General features: G+C 43.5%; 1 non-coding gene across 1 annotated transcript; it reads right to left on the bottom strand.

The window, feature by feature from the left end:
• Positions 1–10393: 10393 nt before the first annotated feature.
• On the bottom strand, positions 10394–10500 carry LOC133807529 (small nucleolar RNA R71). The gene has a single exon (XR_009879436.1). It is a non-coding gene; the product is annotated as a small nucleolar RNA R71 (small nucleolar RNA).
• Between the last annotated feature and the right edge of the window lie 6070 nt (positions 10501–16570).

Raw genomic sequence — 16570 nt, 5'->3', positions numbered from 1 at the left:
GCTCGCGTATCTGGTTATATCCAAATACTTTATGTTTTTGATAATTCGGTTACGTCCGAACTATCTAAGCTCACGTATCTGGTTATATCCAAATACTTAATATATTTTTATTTTTATTTTTTAAGCTGATGGTATATATACCAATGATGCCCCCTTAATATCCTATGAGTACGACCATAGGTTATTAAATTAAGAGAGATTGCAAAAATAAAAAGAATAAAAAGAGATAATATATTGATCGAAATAAATCTTTATTTGATGGGATTCAAAAAGCAAACAAACTAATACAGATAGACACTCATGGTTATAGGCAACACTTTTCCTATACTACTAATAGTAAGGTCTAAGGTGCTCGCCATTCCATGCTCGTGGTACCATGCTCCCGTCCAATCTCGCAAGTTTGTACACACCGGGATGGATGATTGACTCTATCTGGTACGGTCCTTCCCAATTCGGCCCGAGCACCCCAGCTGCTGGATCTCGCGTTGCCAAGAATACGCGTCTCAACACCAGATCTCCCATTCTGAATTTTCGATCTCGAACCCTCTTGTTAAAATACCTGATAGTTCGTTGCTGGTAAGCAGCGTTTCTCAGCTGAGCCTCTTCTCTTTTTTCTTCAATCAAGTCTAAGGTTTCCTCAAGCTGAGTGTGGTTTGAACTTTGATCGTAAATCTGAGTTCGGATCGTTGGAATTTCGACCTCGATGGGCAACATTTCCTCGCAGTCGTATGCTAGAGAGAACGAGGTATGCCCTGTTGATGTTCGAGCTGTGGTCCTGTATCCCCAAAGAACTTGGGGCAATTCTTCGGGCCATCGTCCCGTGGCTTCCTCCAACCTTTTCTTCAGAGAACTTTTGAGAGTTTTGTTTACGGCCTCGACCTGGCCATTCGCTTGAGGGTGGGCTACTGACGAAAAACTCTTTATTATGCCATTCTTTTCACAAAAGTCGGTGAACAAGTCGCAATCGAACTGGGTTCCATTGTTGGATATGATCTTCCTTGGCAACCCATATCGGCACACGATGCTTTTTACCATGAAATCAAGGATCTTTTCTGAAGTTATAGTCGCCAACGGTTCAGCCTCCGTCCACTTTGTGAAGTAATCCACGGCGACCACAGAATATTTTACTCCGCCCTTACCAGTCGGGAGAGAGCCTATGAGGTCGATTCCCCATACCGCGAAAGGCCATGGGGAAGTCAGCATGGTCAACTCGGATGGTGGAGCTCGGGGTATCGTGGCGAATCTCTGGCATTTGTCGCATTTCTTCACGTACTCGAAAGAATCCGTTTTGATGGTTGGCCAGAAATATCCTTGGCGTATGATCTTTTTTGACAGGCTATGCCCCCCGGTGTGATCTCCGCAAAATCCTTCATGAGTTTCTTCAATGATCTTCTTAGCTTCGGGAGGGATTACACACCTAAGTAACGGCATGGAATATCCCCTTCTGTATAGTTTCCCGTCCAAAATGGTGTAACGGGGAAGTTGGTACATCAACTTTCGAGCCTGGTTCCGATCTTTTGGAAGGACTCCCATTTTGAGGTAATCAACTATTGGGGTCATCCAGGTCGGATCTGTTTCGATCATACACACATCTTCCTCTTCTGGCTCGTTAATGCTTGGCGCTGATAGGTGTTCTATGGGCACAACATTCAGCTCTTCATTTTCGGCGGATGTGGCCAGCCGAGCTAAGGCATCTGCATTTGAGTTCCGTTCTCGGGGAACCTGTTCGATTGCATAAAACTCGAAATACTCCAATGCGGATTTTGCCTTCTCCAGATAAGCTACCATTCTTGTGCCACGAGCCTGGTATTCTCCTAGGATTTGATTAACCACGAGCTGGGAGTCACTGTAGCAATGTATAGCTTTAGCTTTGAGCTCCTCTGCTATACGAAGTCTCGCGAGTAGAGCCTCGTACTCGACCTCATTATTCGAAGCTTTAAAGCCAAATCTTAAGGCAGAATGGAATCTACTCCCTGCGAGGGTAACCAGAATGACCCCTGCCCCTGCTCCATTTTCATTCGATGAGCCGTCGACGTAAAGTTTCCACAGCTCGTGGGCCATGGTTATTACCTCGTTGTCGGCTATACCAGCACATTCCACTATGAAGTCCACCAACGCCTGTGCCTTAATGGTCATTCTCGGGTGGTAAGTGATCTCGAACTGTCCGAGCTCAACAGCCCATTTAAGAAGTCGACCTGAAGCTTCTGGTTTAGACAGGACTTGCCTAAGCGGTTGATCAGTCAGTACATGGATGGGATGCGCCTGAAAGTAGGGGCGGAGTTTACGAGATGAATGAATTAAACTGAGCGCGAGTTTCTCCATCAATGGGTATCTTGACTCTACCCCCAGTAATCTTTTACTGATGTAGTAGACGGGTCTTTGCACCTTCTCTTCTTCTCGAAGGAGCACAACGCTTATCGTGTGTTCGGTGGTTGAAAGATATAGGTACAATATTTCTCCCGTTTCAGGTTTCGACAGGATGGGTGGCTCTGCAAGGTGCTTTTTGAGCTCTTGAAAGGCCAGCTCGCATTCCTCCGTCCATTCAAATTTCTTACCTCCCCTTAATAAATTAAAAAATGGGAGGCCGCGGTTCGTAGATTTCGAGATGAATCTGCTTAGGGCTGCCATCCTACCAGTCAAGCTTTGAACATCTTTGTGCCTCCAAGGCGAAGGCATGTTAATCAGGGCCTTGATCTTGTTGGGATTAGCCTCGATTCCACGAGAGTTTACAATAAAGCCCAGAAACTTTCCTGAAGATACCCCAAAAGTGCACTTCTGAGGATTTAGATTCATGTTATACTTCCTGAGCACGCCGAAGCACTCTTCGAGGTCATCAACATGGTTCTTGTTAAGTCGAGACTTGACAAGCATGTCATTGACATAAACCTCCATGTTGTTCCCTATTTGTTCTGAAAACATCATGTTTACGAGCCGCTGGTATGTGGCTCCAGCATTCTTGAGCCCGAACGGCATGACATTATAGCAGTATAGCCCTTTATCCATGATGAAGCTCGTATGTTCTTGGTCGGGGGCATGCATGGGAATCTGGTTATATCCAGAATAAGCATCCATGAACGACATCAAGCCATGCCCCGCCATGGCATCCACGAGCTGGTCAATCCTCGGTAACGGAAAACAGTCTTTTGGGCAAGCTTTGTTGAGATCTGAATAGTCAATACAGGTTCTCCACGTCCCATTGGGCTTTGGGACCAACACCGGATTGGCTACCCAGTCAGGGTAAAAGGCATCGCTAATGAATCAGTTTTCCTTTAACCTGTCAACCTCCTCCTTCAGTGCTTTCTTTCTGTCTTCGTCCAACTGTCTTTGCTTTTGTTGCTTCGGGGGAAAGCTTTTGTCTATGTTCAGTGCGTGGCTTGCTATATTCGGGCTTATCCCCACCATGTCTGAGTGTGACCATGCGAAGACATCCTGGTTTTTCTTCAAAAAGCAAATTAATTGCTATTTTGTCCCATCTGGGAGGTGTTTTCCGACCTTCACCTTTTTCGAAGGATCAGCTTCCTCGAGCTGAACTTCTTCGAGCTCCTCTAAAGGTTCGAGGTCAGATTTCTCCTCAATTCTTGGATCAATCTCTTCGTCAATCTCTAAGACCGTTTCGTCTTTGTTTTGTATGATGGCGAGTGCTTGTGCGCTCGTCTGTTTCTTTCCTCTCAGGAGATGCTGTAGCACTCCTTTCCTGCTAACTGGTCTCCTTTCAATGTCCCGACTCCGCTAGGGGTTGGGAACTTAAGGGCCAGATGCCTCACTGATGAAACTGCCCCCAGCCCGACCAGGGCGGGTCTCCCGAGCAGCACATTGTAGGCTGATGGTAAGTCTACTACCACGAACTCCATCATCTTGGTTGCCGAGACTGGGTAGTCTCCCAAGGTCACGGGGAGCTCGATGGATCCCATACAGGCGGTTCCTTCTCCTGAAAAACCGTACAACGTACTTGCACACGCTTTCAGGTTGCGAAGGGAGAGTCCCATCTTCTCGAGGGTTGTTTTATAAAGAATGTTGACTAAGCTCCCATTATCTATGAGAACTCGGTGGACCCTTTTGTTGGCCAGCTGAAGAGTAATGACCAACGGGTCATGGTGAGGGAACTGGACATGGGAGGCGTCTTCCTCGGTGAAGGTTATTGGTTGTGTCTCAATCCTCTGACTTTTGGGAGCCCTAGGTTCGGGTTCATAAGGAGATCCATCCCCAGTCTTCAGTTCGTTAACATATCTCTTTTGGGCGTTCCTGCCCACTCCTGCGAGGTGAGGCCCTCCCGAGATGGTTATTACATCCTCTCCATCTATCGGCAGGGGCCTGTCTTCTTCCCGAGCTCGGGAATTATTGTTTTGCATCGTCGGAGGCGCAGCTACTCTCTGGCCCGTGGCCGTCTGACCCGTACTCTGGTTTTTGACATACTGTCGGAAGTAACCTCTCGAGATCAACCCTTCGATCTCGTCCTTCAATTGTCGACATTCATCGGTTGTATGCCCGGTGTCTCTGTGGAACCGGCAATACTTACTGGAATCCCTCTTGGATTTTTGAATTCTCATCGAGTTCGGACGCCTAAAGGGGACCTGGTTTTCATTAGCCAGGTATATGTTCTCCAAAGACTCATTGAGCTCGATGTATACTCTATACACGGAGAAATACCTCTCCCCTTTCTTCTTCTTTCCTCCCTCGGCTTCGGGGTTACTTCCTTCGTTCTTTTTCCTCTTGGAGGGGTTTTCCATGGCAGGCTTTGGAGCTGCTGGGTCTGCCGAGGTTGAGGCAGAGTTGATGTTTATTGTTGCAGTTTCGGGCTGGGAAGTCGCATTGAGCATCGACTTCGCTTCCTCTACATTGACAAATCTCTGCGCTCGTCTGTTAAACTCGGTTATTGACCTTACCGGTTTCCCTTGCATGTCATCCCAAAGGGCACTTCCCGGTAATACACCAGCTCGGATAGCCATTAGGTGTCCACTGTCATCCACGTCCCGAGCTCGGGCGACTTCCAGATTAAATCTTGTTAGGTAACTTTTTAGTGTTTCGCCCGGCTGTTGTCGGACGTTAGTTAAGGTGGATGCCTCTGGTCTGACCCCCATGATTGCTCTGAACTGTTTCTTAAAGTCTTTAGACAACTGCTCCCAAGAAGTTATTGAGTGTCTCTTATATTTTTCGAACCAACTTTTGGCAGGTCCTGCCAATGATGTTGGGAACAACATGCACCTGAGCTCGTAACCCACGTTACTGGCTCTCATGATAGTGTTGAACGTGCTCAGGTGACTACACGGGTCGGTCTTTCCTTCAAACGTTGGGACGTGAGGGATCTGAAACCCTTGAGGAAATGGAGTGTTGGAAATATGGGGAGCAAACGGCTCGAGCTCCTCGTCAGAGTCCTCATATCGACCATTTCCTCGTTCATTCTTCAAAAGCCTAAAGGCTTTTTCGAGCTGATCGATTCTTTCTTGGACTGGGTCAGTAGGAGGTACTGTCTGGAATTGATTGTCATTGATCGTTATTCCAGGCTCGCGTCTCCGCAAGGGATCTCTACGCCTATTCAGGCGATCCCTCAGGTCCGGATTTTTTTGATCTCCATTACCCCGACTCTGGTTCAGATGATTTCGCAGGTCGGGACGATTCTTGCGGCTTCCAGTATTATTACGACCTCGGTCATGTTTACTGACGGACCTGGTATCTCTGGACTCATCACTGGTGAAACTCATTGCTCGGTTATTTCGTGATGGATTCTTCCCACGTCGCCTCGTCTCCGCCGTGCGAGACCGAGATGTTTGACTTTTCTCAGATGGGGCACCTCTCTGCTCCTGGAAAGCCTCCCTGTTTCCTTGTCTTTCCCCCGCACGCCCTTCATTTTGATCTTGAACGGGTTGAGCGTTCCTGCGGGGGGGCGAAGGATATCTTATGGGTGATGGAGGGAACCGTATAGGCAACGGTGGCTGCCACCCTTGTCGCGGCCTAGAGGGTCCAGAATTTGCCCGAGATGGGTCGGTCGCATTTGGTGCGCTCCCAGGTACCTGAGTCCGAGCCTCTGCAGGGGTTCGGTTATTCTCAGTTCCTGCAGGCACTTCCACAGGCGGGTTAGCCGGGGCCCGAGCCCGAGTACTCCTCTGAGGCCTAGGTGGAACGGATGGCTCTGCTGGTGCCGGAGGTTGAGTCGGCCTCCTTGTGGCAGCATCTTTTCGTGGACGCCCACGGGGTCTTTTGGGAGGAACATGCACGTCCCTTGGAGGAGGGACTTGGTTTTCGCGCGGAGGCGGGGGCTGAGCCACCTGTGCCTCTGCGGCTATCCTTGTCAAGTCCTCATTCCGTTTGTTGGCCTCTGCCAACAGCTGCTTCAATTGCCGGTTTTCAAGTTCCACAATAGGAACGTACCGCTCCGGATTGTAGTACATATCCTCATCCCTTGGTGGAGGAGGTGGTCCCCGGGAATCAGAAGACCCACTTCTCTCTTCAACATTCGGGTTCTCCATTGGTTGTTTTCCAGGACGTCTTGGGTAATTTTCCTCAGGTGTGTTCTGATTGTTTGTGGCCATGACTTTTCCAGGGATGAATGCTTAAGGCTCTCAATGAAAGCACCAAACTGTTGACGCCGTTTTTCGTCAACAGTGAAAGAAGAGCACGTAAACAATTACTAGTAATGACCAATTAAAAAATAACAACACAAAACACGATTTTTACGTGGTTCAGCAGTTAAATCTGCCTAGTCCACGAGTCTCCGTTATTAAACTCAAGATTATCTCTGAAAATTCTTTAAGCAAGAATTCTTCAGAGTTTTTTCCCAAGATTCAGAATTTCGGTCCATTACAATGGTGCATGACCTCTCTATTTATAGAGAAGGTTGCCGGATACTATCCCACATATATTGGGTAGTTACTCTTTTTGTGTAAATAAAATAAATGGCTTTAAATGCCTATAATCAGATATAAAAGGAAACGTCCCCTGAAGACCAGGGGGCGTATAACTAACCAAATAATATCCCACGACTTTAGGGGATTTACAGTAATAAATGAAGATTACGTCTCTTATGGACAACACTTATAGATATTCACGGTTTTTATCATATATCTCCAAGGCCTTAGCCTCCCAGGTTTCTCGTCAGCTTTCGAGCTAATGACATCTCCCAAGGTCACACGGCTTTCGAGATTGTATGTGCGTCGAGCTCGGAACCCCTGATTCGAGATCATCCCTGAGGATAGATGCGTCTCCGGAGCTACCTTTCGGGATCGTGAACACTTCGAGGTCACCATATTCGAGGTCGTCTCAGTCTTGCAGGCTCGATATTTAGTCCTGGAGCATACTCTAAACCTTACGAGTCCATTCGTTTGTGAATCCAACTTTCGAGGTTACATTTAACATAGCTCGAAATCTGGGTATAACACTAATTAATATTTATTTATTCAATTTTAAAATCAAAAGCTACAAGCACATAATAAATGCAAAATTATACAACATTAAATAATTTATGAAAACTAGTTTTTGTTATTAGCTCTTACATTTTTATACCAATTTTTCCAAAAGACAGTTTTATCCTAGTATTGTAATTAACAAATAAACTTTTAGTTCTTTTCTAAACAGTATTTCTTTTTTTAGTTTCATATTGATACTTTCATCTAATTTAAAAAAAAAAAATTGGACAACATAATGATATAATTTGAAAATTCTCAAAAACTTATAAAAAATTAATAATAATACCGCGACAGTCCATCATGTAAAAATGATTTTTTTTTAATTATTTTAACATTTTGGTACTTTTACTAAAAAAAAAAAACAAAGTTTTGGTATTTATCCCAAGTAAATACAAAATTTAGGTATCACTACAAGAAAAAATGCTTTTAATAACACCAAAAATGTGTTATCAAAACATACCATAACACTTTTTGATGTGTTAAGACCGACTATGTTATCGTAGGTCAGGGTATTTTACATAACACTTTATCATTGTTATACAGATGTGTTATTATAGTGTCAACGATAACACATTTTCTGTGTTATTTTAATAAATAGATAAGTGTTTAATTATATTATTTATAGTCGATTATATAACACATTTCAATACTTATAAATTTGTGTTATACTACACTTTAGTATAACACATTTTTTGTGTTATACTACATGATAACTCTAGGAATTAGAGTTATTTTTATGCGCTTAAACTTGTAATTTTATCAAGAAAGAGTGGGTTAGAGTGTTTTATATAGTCTTTATCTTGGTTTTGTGAAATACTAAAATATAATAAAATAATATTATATAATAGTAATTTGCTGGAAAAATATATCCTTAAGTGTGAAATTCTTATTTTGGCAGGTGGTGGTGAGATTGTGGTCATTTGGAAAGAGATTCAAGTGTTAAATGGTTTCAGCAGGAGGAAATGCTGCAGCATTTCAGCAGCATAACGTACAGTCAGCCAGCCTATTTGGATGGCCCACGTGGACACCACTTATCAGCTCACTTTGAAGAGTATTTAAATTGGGCTGCTTGGTGAGGACTTAAGGGCTTATTGGGCTTCATTTTTGGCTTGGACCCATTTATGGTAAAGAGGACAAAAAGACAAAAAAAAAAGGAAAAAAAAAGAATGAGGCCCACGTGACATGAGAGGGAGATGTGACCTAGCCCAAGGGGATCATCTTTTCCAAGGAGAATAACGGCTGAAGAGGAAACACAGAAAAACCCAGCCGCCTGAAGAAAATACACACCCATTTTTGGCAGCCATTAAAGAGTAAAAGGAAGGAAGAAGACTAGGAGAGAAGAGCTATTTGGAAGACACTCCATCATACTATTGGCTTGTTTTTCTTCCCCTTCTTATTGAACTCAACTCTTTCTTGGATGTAATTTGATTTATGGCTGATTATAAGCTGGTTTATTTTGTATTTAAAATTATGAACTAATTTTCTTAAAGTTAGGATAATTAAGGAACCTTGTTATGCAACTGTGAAACTTTGCTATGGATGCTCAATGCTAATTGAGGTTTATTCATTCAAGTCATTTTCATGCTTTATATTTACTATTGCTTGATCACCTTTAGTAAATGATTGAAATAATTAAGATTTCTGAAAAGGATTTTAATTATTAGACAAAAAAAAACTTGAATGGTGCATGATTAAGTTCTTAGATCTTAATTTGTGAGGGTATAGACATATATCATTACCATGCATAATCTAATGGAATTGGGGCTTGATAGGAAATTCTCAAAATTAAATTAGCTTAGACATAAGTAATTTAATTAGAGAATTAAACCCATTTGATTTCGACAGAAACTTATGGACATGGTTAGAATTCTTGATTAGTAAACTGTCAGGAATGCTGCAGCATTTTCATAGCATTGCTCCCAGGAATTGCAAACAAGGGGAATTAATTATCCTAGCTTACCATTTTATTGCCAACTGATTTTCCTATTGTATTCCATTAATTTAGGCTTTAATTTCAGCTGTTAATTATTTTTATTTGCTTATCATTAATTTAGTTTTATCATATTGTTTTACTTTTATTTGAAGCCAATTTGTGAGTAATTGATTTTGTGATTTAATTTCCAATTTTCAATCCCTGTGGAGACGATACTTGGGCTTATCACTTTATTACTTGTTTGACGACTGTGTACACTTGCACACACTATTAATTTCGCAACAAGTTTTTGGCGCCGTTGCCGAGGATTGATTAAAGTCATCTATTGTGAAATTAAGTATATCACAATCTGGTTTCAACTGTTTTTTTTTACTGACTTGGGTGATTCTCGTGCGATTTCAGGTTTATACAGTGTATGAACGAGAATCAAGACCCTGAACTACTTCCCATTGATCTAGAAATCGAGCGTACCTTTAGAAGAAGGCGAAGAATAAAAAAGTCGAAAAGGGAAGTAGTAGTGATGGATGCTGAGCAAGGGGCTCAACAGGGAGCTGGCCAAAGGGCAGCTAATCTATCAGGAGTCGCTCATGATCCACCAGTGAATATAGCAGGAGTTGCTCAAGATCGAGTAGCTCAAGGGGGAGTGGCTGCCAACAATGGACAAAATGCAGTTATTGTAGCTGATGACAGGGATCGTGCTATTAGACAATATGCTCTCCCCCTCTTCAATGAGCTCAATCCAGGCATCGTCAGACCAGAAATACAGGCAGCCCAGTTTGAATTGAAGCCAGTCATGTTCCAGATGCTTCAAACTGTAGGTCAGTTTAGTGGGATGCCAACAGAGGATCCTCACCTTCACCTTCGCTTGTTCATTGAAGTAAGTGACTCTTTCAAGCTGCCTGGAGTGACAGAGGATGCATTGAGACTAAAGTTGTTCCCATACTCCTTGAGAGATAGAGCCAGAGCTTGGTTGAACTCTTTGCCTTCTGATTCTGTGAGTACTTGGCAAGAGTTGGCTGAGCGATTTTTGATGAAGTATTTTCCCCCCACTAAGAATGCCAAGCTCCGCAATGAGATTACTTCATTTCAGCAAATTGATGAAGAATCTTTATATGAGGCATGGGAGCGGTTTAAGGAGTTGTTGCGCAAATGCCCTCATCATGGCATTCCTCATTGCATCCAGATGGAGACATTTTATAATGGTCTAAATGCCCACACTAGGATGGTGGTTGATGCTTCAGCGAATGGGGCCCTTCTTGCTAAGTCATATAATGAGGCATATGAAATACTTGAGAGGATATCCAACAACAACTATCAGTGGCCTACTTCTAGAATGTCTACAGGTAGAAAGGTGGCTGGTATTCATGATGTAGATGCCATCAATTCTTTGGCAGCCCAAGTCTCCTCTATTTCTAATATGCTCAAGACAATGAATATGGGAATGAATCAGTCAATGGGGCAGCCCATGGGGACACAAATGGGGCCTATGGAGAATATTTCTTGTGTGTATTGTGGTGAGGGTCATACTTTTGATAATTGCCCTTCCAATCCAGCAGCTGTGTGTTACATGGGGAACCAAAATAGGAATAGCCCTTATTCTAATTCCTACAACCCATCATGGAGGCAACATCCCAACTTCTCATGGAGTAATCAAGGGGCTGGTGCTAGCAATTCTTTTATGCCTCCAAGACCAAATTTCCCACCGGGTTATCCCCCACAAGCACCACAACAAAGGCCACAACAACAAGCAATGCAATCTAGCTCTCTTGAGAACTTGTTGAAGGAGTATATAGTGAAGAATGAAGCCATGATTCAGAGCCAAGCGGCTTCATTGAGAAACTTAGAAAACCAAGTTGGGCAGCTAGCTAATGAGCTTAGAAATAGACCCCATGGTACATTACCAAGTGACACCGAGAATCCAAGAAATGGGAGCAAAGAACATTGTAAAGTCGTCACTTTGAGAAGTGGGAAGGAGTTGGAGAATTCCAAGGCAAATTCTGGCCATGAGGGTGAGCCCTCTTCAATCCAAATAAATGAGGAAATTCAAAAAGATGCTGAAATTCCTAGTGTAGAAAAATCTGCCTCTGCCCAGAATGCTGCAATAATGCCACAGCATCAGCCCCCAGACAGCTCAAGTACAAGGCAACCACCGCCATTTCCCCAACGTTTTCAGAAGCAAAAGTTGGACTCTCAATTTAAAAAGTTCCTAGACATCTTGAGGCAGCTACATATTAACATTCCCCTTGTTGAAGCCCTTGAGCAAATGCCCAACTATGTAAAGTTCATGAAAGACATCCTTACAAAGAAGAGAAGATTGGGGGAATTTGAGACAGTGGCTCTTACTAAGGAGTGTAGCTCATTCTTGCAAAACAAGATGCCACCAAAGATGAAAGATCCTGGGAGCTTCACCATTCCATGCACCATTGGTAATTCTTATTGTGGCATGGCTTTATGCGATTTAGGTGCAAGCATTAACTTGATGCCGATGTCTATTTTCAAGCAATTGGGGATTGGAGAAGTTAGGCCTACTACAGTTACTCTTCAGTTAGCAGATAGGTCCCTTGCTCATCCGGATGGGAAGATTGAAGATGTATTGGTGAGGGTAGACAAGTTCATATTCCCTGCTGATTTTATTGTGTTAGACTATGAGGCAGATAGAGAGGTGCCCATTATTTTGGGGAGGTCTTTCCTTGCGACAGGAAGAACTTTAATAGATGTGCAAAAGGGAGAGCTGACTATGAGGGTCCAAGACGAAAAGGTGACTTTCAATGTTTTTAAAGCTATGAGATTTCCCGATGAGGTGGAAGAATGCTCAGTGGTCTCGGTGGTAGATTCTTTGGCAGCAAGGGAATTGGAGACAAGTAATGTTGGTGATCCATTAGAGAGGTTATTGTTGTTTGATTCGCACAGTGAGGAAGATGAGGAGGAGTACTTAGCTTGGTTAGAGGCTAATTCTCAAGGGCTAAGAACAAGAAACCGATTTGATTCGTTGGAGTTGTCATCTAGGGAGTTCAAGGCTCCTAAACCATCCATTGAAGAGCCACCTGAGTTGGAGCTGAAAGTTTTGCCATCACATTTGCGATATGCCTATTTGGGTCCATCATCCACTTTACCTGTTATTATTTCAGCGGAGTTGAACCATGATCAAGAAGAAAAGTTGCTTGAAGTATTGAGAAAGTTCAAAAAGGCCATTGGGTGGACTATTGCAGATATTCGAGGTATTAGTCCTTCATTGTGTATGCATAAGATCTTGCTTGAAGACAGTGAAAAAAGTTCTGTTGAGGGGCAAAGAAGACTAAATCCTATCATGAAGGAAGTAGTGAAGAAAGAAATCATCAAGTGGCTGGATGCTGACATTATTTATCCTATCTCTGACAGTTCATGGGTGAGTCCTGTGCAGTGTGTACTGAAGAAGGGTGGGATCACAGTGGTGAAGAATGAAGACAATGAGTTGATTCCTACTAGAACAGTGACTGGATGGAGAATCTGCATGGACTACAGGAAGTTAAACAAGGCCACTAGGAAGGATCATTTCCCTCTTCCTTTCATTGATCAGATGCTAGATAGACTTGCTGGGAGAGAGTACTATTACTTCCTTGATGGGTACTCTGGTTACAATCAGATAGCAGTGGCCCCAGAAGATCAGCACAAGACTACATTCACCTGCCCCTATGGTACCTTTGCATTTAGAAGAATGCCCTTTGGTTTATGCAATGCTCCTGCGACATTTCAGCGATGTATGATGGCGATCTTTACTGATATGGTTGAGCAATTTCTAGAGGTGTTCATGGATGATTTTTCAGTCTTCGGTGATTCTTATGATGATTGTCTGAGTAACTTGTCTAAGATGTTGAAGAGATGTGAAGAGACAAACCTAGTCCTTAACTGGGAAAAGTGTCACTTCATGGTTAAGGAAGGTATTGTTTTGGGGCATAAGGTATCTAAGCAAGGGATTGAAGTTGATAAGGCGAAAATTGAAGTTATTGAGAAGCTACCACCTCCTAATTCAGTGAAGAACATTAGGAGTTTCCTTGGGCATGCCGGTTTCTACAGAAGGTTCATCAAAGACTTCTCCAAGATCTCCAAACCACTTTGCAATCTTTTAGAGAAAGATACACCTTTCCACTTTGATGGAGCATGTTTGGAGGCTTTTCAAGAGTTGAAAAGGAGATTAATTTCAGCCCCTATCATTATTGCACCGGATTGGAGTTTGCCCTTCGAATTGATGTGTGATGCTAGCGATTATGCCGTTGGGGCTGTGATGGGGCAGCGAAGGAACAAGGTGTTTCACTCTATTTATTATGCCAGCCGTACCTTGACAGGAGCTCAATTGAATTACACTGTAACTGAGAAGGAGCTACTAGCCATTGTCTTTGCTTTCGACAAGTTTCGCTCCTATCTTGTGGGAACTAAAGTGATTGTCTACACCGATCATTCAGCCATAAAGTATTTGATCTCCAAGAAGGATGCAAAGCCAAGATTGATTCGGTGGGTGCTTTTGCTTCAAGAGTTTGATATTGAGATCCAAGATAGAAAAGGGGTAGAAAACCAAGTGGCTGACCATTTATCAAGAATGGAGCATGAAGAAGATGCTAGCTCTCTTGTCCCCATCAAAGAAACATTCCCTGACGAGCAAGTGTTTGGGGTCAACCATTCTCATGAGCTCCCTTGGTTTGCTGATTTTGCTAACTATTTGGCTAGTGGGTTGATGCCACCGGAGATGACTAGCCAACAAAGGAAGAAATTCTTGCATGATGTGAAGTCTTATTTTTGGGAGGAGCCCTTTCTATATAAGCAATGTGCAGATCAGATGATTAGAAGATGTGTAGCAGAACATGAAATTGAGGGTATTCTTTTCCATTGTCATGCATCTCCTTGTGGTGGTCATTTTGGGGGAGCGCGCACTGCTGCCAAGGTTCTCCAATCAGGTTTCTTTTGGCCTTCTTTGTTTAAGGACTCTTATGCTTATGTGGTAAGATGTGATCGTTGTCAAAGGGTCGGAAATATCTCAAGGAGAAACGAGATGCCTCTTACTAGTATCCTTGAGGTTGAGTTGTTTGACGTGTGGGGTATTGATTTCATGGGCCCCTTCCCACCTTCATATGGCAACTTGTATATCTTGGTGGCTGTTGATTATGTTTCTAAGTGGGTTGAAGCCGCTGCCTATCCGACTAATGATTCCAAGGTGGTCATGAAGTTCATACACAAGCATATTTTCACCAGATTTGGCACTCCGAGGGCTATCATAAGTGATGAGGGAACCCATTTCGTGAACAAGGTGTTGGCTAGTTTATTGGCTAAGTATAGTGTGAAACACAAGGTGGCTACGGCATACCATCCTCAAACCAATGGCCAAGCGGAATTGTCTAATAGAGAAATCAAGGGTGTGCTTGAGAAGGTGGTGAATCCGAATCGCAAGGATTGGTCTAAGAGATTGGATGATGCTTTATGGGCATATCGAACGGCATTCAAAACTCCATTGGGGATGTCTCCTTATCGCCTAGTGTTTGGAAAAGCATGTCACTTGCCGGTAGAACTTGAACATAGAGCTTATTGGGCACTCCAACAACTCAACCTAGATTTGCAACTTGCTGGGGAGAAAAGAATGTTACAGCTTGATGAGTTGGAAGAAATGCGGCTGTTTTCGTATGAGAATGCAAAGCTTTATAAGGAAAAGACCAAGAGGTGGCATGACAAGCATATCCAGCCCCGGTCATTTGAGGAAGGGCAGCAAGTTTTACTGTTCAATTCTAGACTCAAGTTGTTTCCTGGGAAGCTCAAATCTAGGTGGTCGGGGCCGTTCACTATTACTAAAGTGTATCCTCATGGGGCTGTAGAGTTGAGAGTAAATGAAGGAGGTGAATTCAAGGTCAATGGACAGAGGTTGAAACACTATTGGGGTGGTGAGGTTGAGCGCAACAAGACCTCACTCGCCTTAGTTGATCTTTACAAAAATCATATTCTTGAGCTGCTGTGCTTAAAGCTATATCTGGAGAGCAGCAAGAAAAAAAAAAATATATATATATATAGTATTCTGTTTTTTTGTTCTTGTTTTTCACATTCTCCCTTCATGGTTCATGTGGTGGAGTTGAATAAATTCATGTTTTGGGGTGGCTGTGAGGATTCAGGTAGTTTTAATGGTCAATTGCAGCATATTTGGACATGTTTCAGGTCTGGATTTGGTGATGTTTATGGCTGATTTGCAATTCAGTGGATTTTGGAAGGTCTGGAAGTAATGCTGCGGAAATGCTGCAGCATGGGAGACAGATGAAATTCTGGGAAATTTTTTTTGAGCTCTGAGGTCTTTTGAGGAAATATGGGAAATAGGGGAAACCTTAGGAATTACCCCATATATAAAAATAAATAAATATAAAAATACAAAAAAATAATAATAATAAATAATTTCCCTCATTTCCCTAAATTTCCCATCACTTTCAGCCATCACTTACAGCCACTCTACTCAGCCACCGCCGCCCCTAGCACCCTAGCTCTCACCTGCCTCGGCCCGAGACCCCCACCACGACCCAGCCTTCACGGCCACGAAACCCTCTCATCCGACCCACCCAGTCAAAACCAGCACCCGAACCCCACGGCCACGACCCCACAACCCCCAGAACTTCTCCCAACCACCACGAAACCAGTCAACCCACGGCCTCCGACCCACCACCCACCTGTTTCTGACCTAGTACTCCGCACCTCACCACCCTCATCGACCCAGCCACCACGACCCAGAAAGCTCACGGTCGAGAACCACCCACAGCCATCTCTCCGCCCCACACCGCCTCACCACTCCGACCCACCCAGTCAAAACCAGCGGCCGCACCTCCGAGCCTTCAAGCCGACCCACGGATCGCAACACAGCCACGAACCACCACAAGCCCACGGCTTCAACTTCCACCTCTATATTTCTGGGTTTTATCTCACATTTTGGCTCACTCTAGTTTTCTTGGCAGAATATATTATGTACTTTTCATGGGTTTGAGAGCTTTGAGCTGTTGATTTTCTGTGAGAATATGCTCTGATTTGTGGTGAAGTAATTTTTGTTGGACAAAGATCATCTGAGTTAAGTCTATTTGCGAATAGGGGCTAAGAAATTACAGATTGGGGTGTGAGATTGACGATTTTGTGGCATTGTTGGTTGAGTTACAGCGCTGTGGTGATCTTTTATTGGGGGATTCTGTTGTATTCATTGTTGTTACCATGCCAAAAACTAGAGGGTCCAAGGCTGCCAAGGGTC

The sequence above is a fragment of the Humulus lupulus genome, chromosome X (assembly GCF_963169125.1).
Source record: "Humulus lupulus chromosome X, drHumLupu1.1, whole genome shotgun sequence".
Lineage (NCBI taxonomy): Eukaryota > Viridiplantae > Streptophyta > Magnoliopsida > Rosales > Cannabaceae > Humulus > Humulus lupulus.
Note: the sequence above shows the minus strand (reverse complement) of the source record. Positions and strands in the feature narration are given on the sequence as shown.